The following is a 7,885-nucleotide window of genomic DNA, read 5'->3' on the forward strand; positions in this document are numbered from 1 at the left end:
TGGCTAGTTGAGTTCTGAATGTTCTATATGTTAAGTTATATGGCTTTTGTAAAAGGTGCTGTTACCTATAAGGTCTCCTGGCACTAAGGTTCAGAGAAGGAGAGAGACTATTTCTACAGACACACATAGAGAAAGGTCAGGTTTGCAATCTTTTGAGAAAAGGTAGTTCTTGATTTTCAGGCCTCAGAAGATTGGGACACAGAAGCCCCGTTGCTCAGCAGCCATGACAGACAACGCACAGCCACCATTGCTTAGCAGTCATGACAGACAACGCACAGCCACCATTGCTCAGCAGCCATGACAGACAACGCACAGCCACCATTGCTTAGCAGTCATGACACACAACGCACAGCCACCCGCATGTGGACAATGAAACCTGAGTGCGACTGGTAGAGGTCAGCTGAAGATCTGAGACTCTGGCTAGGGGACTAATGGCACAATGTTTGTTGGAGATAAATAGGTCCAAATCAGTGAAAGCTCCCAACCTCTTGTGATTGTTGTCACACCCGCAGCCAGGACTACAGATGAAGAAGTGCAAAGGGGACAACACAATCCATCTATACACCCAAGATCTGGAACAACATCAGGGCCGGACTGGGAACCACAACCGGCCCTGGCAAAGTGCTCGTCTGCCTCCCCCTCACCACTCGGGGGGTTGGAGGTGCCGCTGAGCTCTTTGCCGGGGCCGGTACTCAGCCGATTTTGGTACAGGGCCGATTTTGCAACTAAGCTGCAAAAACGGCCCTGTAACAAAAATGGCCCCTAGGGGCCCAAAACCGGCCTCTACCCGTGCAGCGCACCAGGGGATTGCCCGATGCCCGCTATGGCCAGTCCGGCCCTGAACAACATCCTTGTATCAATCAGGACCGCCCCAAAATCTGATGCAATCTAAAAGGTGAAGACACACTTCTTTGAAGAACATAACAGCACAAGTCCACTCCCATTCTCTGAACCCAATAACCTCTCCAGTCACTTGTTGAGTGTGTCTTCGCCTCTGATCCTGTATAGCCTGGAACAAATACCACATACGTATAAAGATGGTTGGGAGGCTTTTCATTCAATGTCGCTTTTTATTCTGGGACTTACATTTATTGTTTTACCATTACAACTATCATCCCACAAGTCTCTTAATGTAAGATAAAAATCCAGGACCAGCTCTGGGTACCACCTTAGTAGCTATGCAGGAAGACAATGAAGGGCCAGGGGCACTGAGAGCATGTGAGGTAACCCTGGGCATAGTTTGCGTAGTAGCGCTACGCGTAGCTACGCGAAGTGCACTTTGCACTATGCACGCTACGCTTCGCGAAATGCATAGTGCTGTAGGTAAAATGCTGTTCGCAATGATTGCACAGTGCCGGATGCTTGTCCGCACTGTGCAATCATTGCAAACGACATCATGCACAGTGCGAGCGGTCGTTTTCTGCCGCTCGAGTAGATTTGTACTGGAGCGGCAGCTTTCTCAACACGGACTGGTAGTTTCTCATCGCGAGCGTTCAGGACCATACGCGACCACTCGCAGTGAGAAACTTGACCTCCCCGTGTTGACAATCTCACTGGGAGGTTTATTTTCCACGCTCGTGATCGGCAACTTGATGTTGCCGATTGAGAACAAGAAAAAAGTCTCGCCGGGATGATGATTTTGCTTGCTCGTGGTCGCCAACTTGACTTTGAGGACCGCGAGGGAGCAAAAAATGCTTCTGGTAGCATACAACAAATTTTTCGTAGCCATTTGATCATGGTGAAGCAGGTGGCTGCGACTTTGACTTTCTGGGAGTGCATACTGAGGGCCTCATCTATTATGATACCTAAGTTACTCACTTGTGATGAGGGAGATGGAAGGTCACCCATTTTACAGGGCCAATGTTGCTGGTTCCAGAAATGTTTCCGTTTTCCTAGCACCCGTACCTCTGTTTTCTCTCCATTTAATTTAAAAAAATTCTTTTGCATCCAAGATGCTGTGTTATTCAGGCCAGTTTTAAGTATAGAAGGGGTAGCTGTGTTATGAGCAGATAGGGAAAAAATGATTTGAGAATCGTCGGCGTAGGAGAACATAGATAGTCCGGATTTCTCAGCCATCTCAGCCAGTGGTATTCCATAGAGATTAAACAGTAAAGGGTTTAGGATGGACCCCTGTGGTACCCCATGGGCAAAGAAGTGGACTTCGGAACAGGCATTTTGAGAGAAAACTTGCAAAGTTCGGTTTGAGAGGAAGGCACTAATCCAGTTTAAGGCAGCTCCTCCAATACCCTGTGTGTTGATAAGCACAGAGCGGCGCTCAAATCTGAGAATTAGCGCCACTGTTTCCCCGTTGTCAAGATGGTGGCAAATTAAATGTACTTTACTGAATAACAGTTTTTGTATTTATTCCTTTATACCATCTGCCTTGTTCATAATTATGTCTTATGCCCAGGTGTAAGAGGGTCATTTGAGTATACCCCTGTCGATTTTCACATGTAGGGATGGACAGATGCTCGATGTCACATTTAAATGTATTCTTAAAAATAATCGCTATTCCTCCACCTATTTTTATATTGCGATCCTTTCTTACTATGGCGTATTTGGTGGGTAATGCTACTGCGATGTCTGGGCCTGGGCTCTCATGGAGCCAGGACTCTGTAAGAAAGACTGCGTCAGGTTGGTCGTTAAAGAGTAGATCAGAAATGTCCAACTTATGTTTTCGTAACGAGCGACAATTAATAGCAATAAAGGTGAAGGATTTATTGTGAGGGTTTTGAGGATTTGGGTCGCAAGATAAATTGGTGATCCTAGCTTCTAAATTGGGAGTAAAGCTAAACCCGCAATGTGCGTAAGCTTTGAACTCTGTAATGGAGTTGGCTCTAGTACAAGTAGGCATTCGCGGTATTTGGAGGGCCTTCAGTTTATCATTGTGGTAGCTATAATCACATATCTTTACCACCGGATTTGGGTTATGAGAGACACCTACCTGCGCTATAATAGGGCCAGGGGTCCTGGCCCTAGGCCTGGTCCAGGCGCAGACGGGCGCAGACAGGCTTGCCATTGGCGCGCCTTGTTCATTTATCCAGAATCGGGCGCAATAACTAGCCAGCTGCCTGCTGATTACCTCAATATGGCGGCACCGTTAAGCTGCAGTCTTCCATGTAGCCAAGTGCCCCCGGTCAGCTCCTGAATCGGCTGTGCGGTGAGTGCATGCGAGGCTGAGTGAAGTGAAAAAGCGTAAAGTGCAAGTATTTTTTTTTTAAAGAGAATAATGCTTCGCGCATGTTACAGGCAGGCTCCCAGCTTCTGCCTCAGGAGTCATTAAGGTTGGAGCGCGTGCACGCTGAGGTGTTCATTTATCCAGAATCGGGCGCAACAACTAGCACACTGCCTGCTGATTACCCCCAATATGGCGGTACCGTTAAGCGGCAGTCTTCCGTGCAGCCAAGTGCCCCCCGGTCAACTCCTGAATCGGCTGTGCGGTGAGTGCATGTGAGGCTGAGTGAAGTAAAAAAAGGATAAAGTGCAAGTCATTTTTTTTAAAAGAGAATAATGCTTCGCGCACGTTACAGACAGGCTCCCGGCTTCCGCTTCAGGAGTCACTAAGGTTGGAGCACGTGCACTCTGAGGTGTTCATTTATCCAGAATCGGGCGCAACAACTAGCCCGCTGCCTGCTGATTGTCCTCAATATGGCGGCACCGTTATGCGGCAGTCTTGCATGTAGCCAAGTGCCCCCAGTCAGCTCCTGAATCGGCTGTACGGTGAGTGCATGTGAGGCTGAGTGAAGTTAAAAAGAGCAAAGTGCAAGTCATTTTTAAAAAGAGAATAATGCTCTGCGCAATCTACAGACAGGCTCCCAGCTTCCGCCTGAGGAGTCACTAAGGTTAGAGCGCGTGCGTGCTGAGATGTTCATTTATCCAGAATCCGGCGCAACAACTAGCCCGCTGCCTGCCGATTACCCCCAATATGGCGGCACCGTTAAGCGGCAGTCTTCCGTGCAGCCAAGTGCCCCCGGTCAGCTCCTGAATCGGCTGTGCGGTGAGTGCATGCAAGGCAGAGTGAAGTTAAAAAGAGTAAAGTGCAAGTCATTTAAAAAATAAAAGAGAATAATGCTTCACGCAAGTTACAGACAGGCTCCCGGCTTCCGCCTCAGGAGTCACTAAGGTTGGAGCACGTGCGCACTGCAGTATTTTTTATACAGAATCGGGCGCAACAACTAGCCCTCTGCCTGCTGATTACCCCTAATATGGCGGTACCGTTAAGCAGTAGTCTTCCGTGCAGCCAAGTGCCCCCCTGGTCAGCGCCTGAATCGGCTGTGCGGTGAGTGCATGTGAGGCTGAGTTAAGTCAATAAAGTAATTTTTAAAAAGAGAATAATGCTTCATGCAAATTACAGACAGGCTACCAGCTTCCGCCTCAGGAGTCACTAAGGTTGGAGTGCGTGCACGCTGAGGTGTTCATTTATTCCGAATCGGGCGCAACAACTAGCCCGCTGCCTGCTGATTACCCCCAATATGGCGGCACCGTTAAGCAGCAGTCTTCCGTGCAGCCAAGTGCCCCCCGGTCAGCTCCTGAATCGGCTGTGCGGTGAGTGTATGCGAGGCTGAGTGAAGTTAAAAAGAGTAAAGCGCAAGTAATTTAAAAAAAAAAAGAGAATAATGCTTCGCGCAAGTGACAGACAGGCTCCCGGCTTCCGCCTGCATGGAGATACATTAAGATAAGCTGGTGTTAGCATAGTGATGCGTCAAGCTGGGTCAGTGCTTGTGAAGCTGCCGGACAAAAGCTGCTATGCGCAGTCCTGCATCCAGATGCATGGAGTTGCATTGTGCTGAGGAGCTTGTTGTATTCCTGTTTCTCAGAACAGGAGGTTAGCCGACTGACTCTTGGAGACACTCTAAAGCTTCTGGGTACAATCAGGCAAGCTGACCTCAGCAGGACAGTCCACATCAGCAGACCTTAGGCTGCACAGCAGTCCTTGATCAGCAGGACAGAATTCACACAGCTGGGTAGTGTCTCTCTTCTGAAGAGTCCATGGGTCCAGAGGTGATCTGAAGAGCGGGTCTGAGGGTCCCCTTTTAATACCTTGTGGCCACTTTTGAAGTGGGAGAAACCTTTGGATACTTCTCCCCTCAGAAGTGTCTGGAATTTCCTGACTCCCTGCCCTAGCTCTAACCAGGCTACAGGCACAAAAGGCTAATGTGAAGTTATTTGTGTAAGATCAGGGCACTGCCTATTGATGTGAAAGTCGGGGGGCTCACTGCTACAGCCCTAATCCTGCTTGTGATGGTCCATACAGGCGCACCCAATCCCTCTATTATGTGGCTGTCTGGGAGGACTAGACAAAGGCCAAGTGCCACTCACACCTAGTCATTTGACCCAGGAACTAGCTGCAGGCACCAAATGGTTAGGGTAGAAAAGTGCCAGCTTTCTAAAAGTCAGGAAAAAGGGGCGTGAGGCCAGGTGCAGGCAGGGCCGTAGAACTATATTAAACAAGGGAAATGAGCCTAGACCTTATTTTATTTGTGAACATGATTTGAATTCACAGTATGGTCAAACACATTGCTTTTTGTTTGATCCAGTATTGTATGTATACCTTTTTATTTAAGAGAATTTAGGTTTTTGATGTTTATTCAAACATAAAAAAGACAAGGGTCTAATTATATCCAAATTCCATACATTCATAGGACAATCATTGTGCACATTGTGAATACACATGAATAATACACAGGAACAAACTCAAATGAATCACAAAAAACCATCCAATACATAAATGCTCTTACAGCAACTTAAGCTGTGTACTAAAAATGCTGACCCTAGACTATCTAAGAATGTCTAAATCAGGTATCAAAAATCACACAGGGAACACTTTAATGTCTATAGCAGGGAAATGTTCTCAATTACAGACTGGAATTCTATTCATCATTCCTCTGTGTTGTTATCATATGCCAACGTGTTTCGAATCCCGGGCACTGAGTATAGGGACTCTCGTCAGGGCTCTTGAGTTTAAAAGCGATGGTATTTTCTGAAATGGATGTACAAGACAACAAATTATGAATTATTGATGGGGCTCCCTATTATTCTCATCCACTTCACATTTTTGTTTTATATCAATATCTCTTTACGTGGTTGATTATACCTCAAGAGTGATGTTCTTCTCATCAACTTATTGCATCAACAGGAGATACGTGCACCTAGATGGTGTGTTTTCTGTTTAAAAGCAAAAACAGCTTTCAGAAATCCTGCCTCAGATTGTTAATTATAGGGCTATGGGTTATTTATGTTGTTTCCTACCTTCTGTTTTAACAGTATCATTCCTGCTTTTTTCTGTTGCTGTTTGCACGGCAAAAATGCTTGTACAGGATTCTGTGAGAAATATGTTCATGTTAATCACATATTTCGACAAGAAATAAACATAGCTCACTATTACTCTGATTCGTAAATATAAACTTTGAGCGTACCTGAATGCAGAATATTTCTGTGAGCAGCCGCTCGTAGTGTCGCTTTGTATTAAATCCGTTATTATTGGGCAAGTGCTGTGGGAGACAGACTCTATTAGCTAGGCATTTGGGCCATATTTGAGCTATCAACGCTACTTTAATTTCTGAGCATACCTTAGCGAGAAGCATTCGCGCCCACAGCTTCTTCTCTTTTAGAAAGGTCCCCAACAGCCAGTTGGCTCGCGGTTCTCAAAAAGAATTTCAGAGCGCGTTTAACCGTTGGCTCATAGTTCTCGTGCAGTTTGCTTAGTCGCATTCTCTATTATCTCTCCAGAATTAGCTTACCTCATTTTAAATGTGGCTTTTAAAAAAAACTTTGTCTGTGTCTGCTCTCGTCTTGTTTTCACATGCTAGCAAGTGACATTTCCTAATAGAGACTCCAAAATATGGCCCCTCATTTAGATGCATGGGAAATGTAGTTTCTAATGGTTGGGCCAATGTTGCTGTGACTACAAGTGTGGTTACTTTGATGGACCTGTATGCTGCATTGTGGGTGTTATAGTCTTCATATTTTCGACAACTCTGTCATGTTGTTTAAACCTGTCATAGCGCTATTACATTTTAGAATAAGATATGCTTCTTTTTGAAGCAAAGCACTGTCAACATCAGTAAGCCATTTTGATGAATTTAACACTACCAGAACTGTCCCCCTAATTGATTTTCGCCGTGGGACTTTTCGACAAAGTGTTCCACCATTGGGGTGGTCACTACTTTCTTTTTAATCCTAGGCCGATGTTGTGATATTTGGGTGTTTACCTGCTGGCTGGTCTTATCTATATATTTTCATACAGGGGCAGACTATTGCATAATCTAAATTTTTTGTTTTGCAGTTAGTAAAGTCTGTATGTTTCCATTTGATGTTATTGTGGACAAGTTCGGTGCCTTCAATGGAGGTACTGCAGGCCACACAGTTACCACATTTTCGATCACCTTCGATCGGTTTGAGGTTCCACTGTGCTAGTAAGTCACTCTTTGGTTTAGGTAAAGAGATGTCAACTCAAACTACTTGTTGTCCGATGCTCTGGTTCTTCCTCATTGCGAACGACGGTTTAGGAAAAGGGCATTCAAGGTTCTCAAGTAGATGCCAATTTTTCAATATAATTTGCCTGAACTTGTTTGTATCGGGGCTATATGTTGACACGCATACTAGTCTCTCTAGTGTTTTTTTCTCTCTGACTTGGAGGAGGCTCTCTCGAGGTGTATATCGTGCTCTTTTAGTAGAATGTTTTAGCAACTTCTTTGGATAACCTGTTTTGGCCATTTCGTTGCGGAAAAGGGCAGCATGTTCTTCGAAGTCTGATCTCTGGGAACAATTTCTTCCGATTCTTAACAACTGCCCATATGGGAGATTCTCTTTGAGGCTTCTCGGATGGGCTCTTTTATGGTGCAGAATAGTATTTTTATCCATCTTTTTTCTATAGAGAGATGTT

At 45.6% G+C, this 7,885-nt stretch overlaps 1 long non-coding RNA gene across 1 annotated transcript; it reads right to left on the reverse strand.

Moving 5' to 3' along the window:
- Positions 1–5,818: 5,818 nt before the first annotated feature.
- On the reverse strand, positions 5,819–6,641 carry LOC144785647 (uncharacterized). The gene is made up of 4 exons (XR_013602006.1): positions 6,570–6,641; positions 6,417–6,491; positions 6,250–6,321; positions 5,819–5,980 (listed from the first exon to the last, which is right to left on the reverse strand). It is a non-coding gene; the product is annotated as an uncharacterized LOC144785647 (long non-coding RNA).
- Positions 6,642–7,885: the final 1,244 nt, after the last annotated feature.

The sequence above is a fragment of the Lissotriton helveticus genome, chromosome 10 (assembly GCF_964261635.1).
Source record: "Lissotriton helveticus chromosome 10, aLisHel1.1, whole genome shotgun sequence".
In the NCBI taxonomy this organism is placed as follows: domain Eukaryota; kingdom Metazoa; phylum Chordata; class Amphibia; order Caudata; family Salamandridae; genus Lissotriton; species Lissotriton helveticus.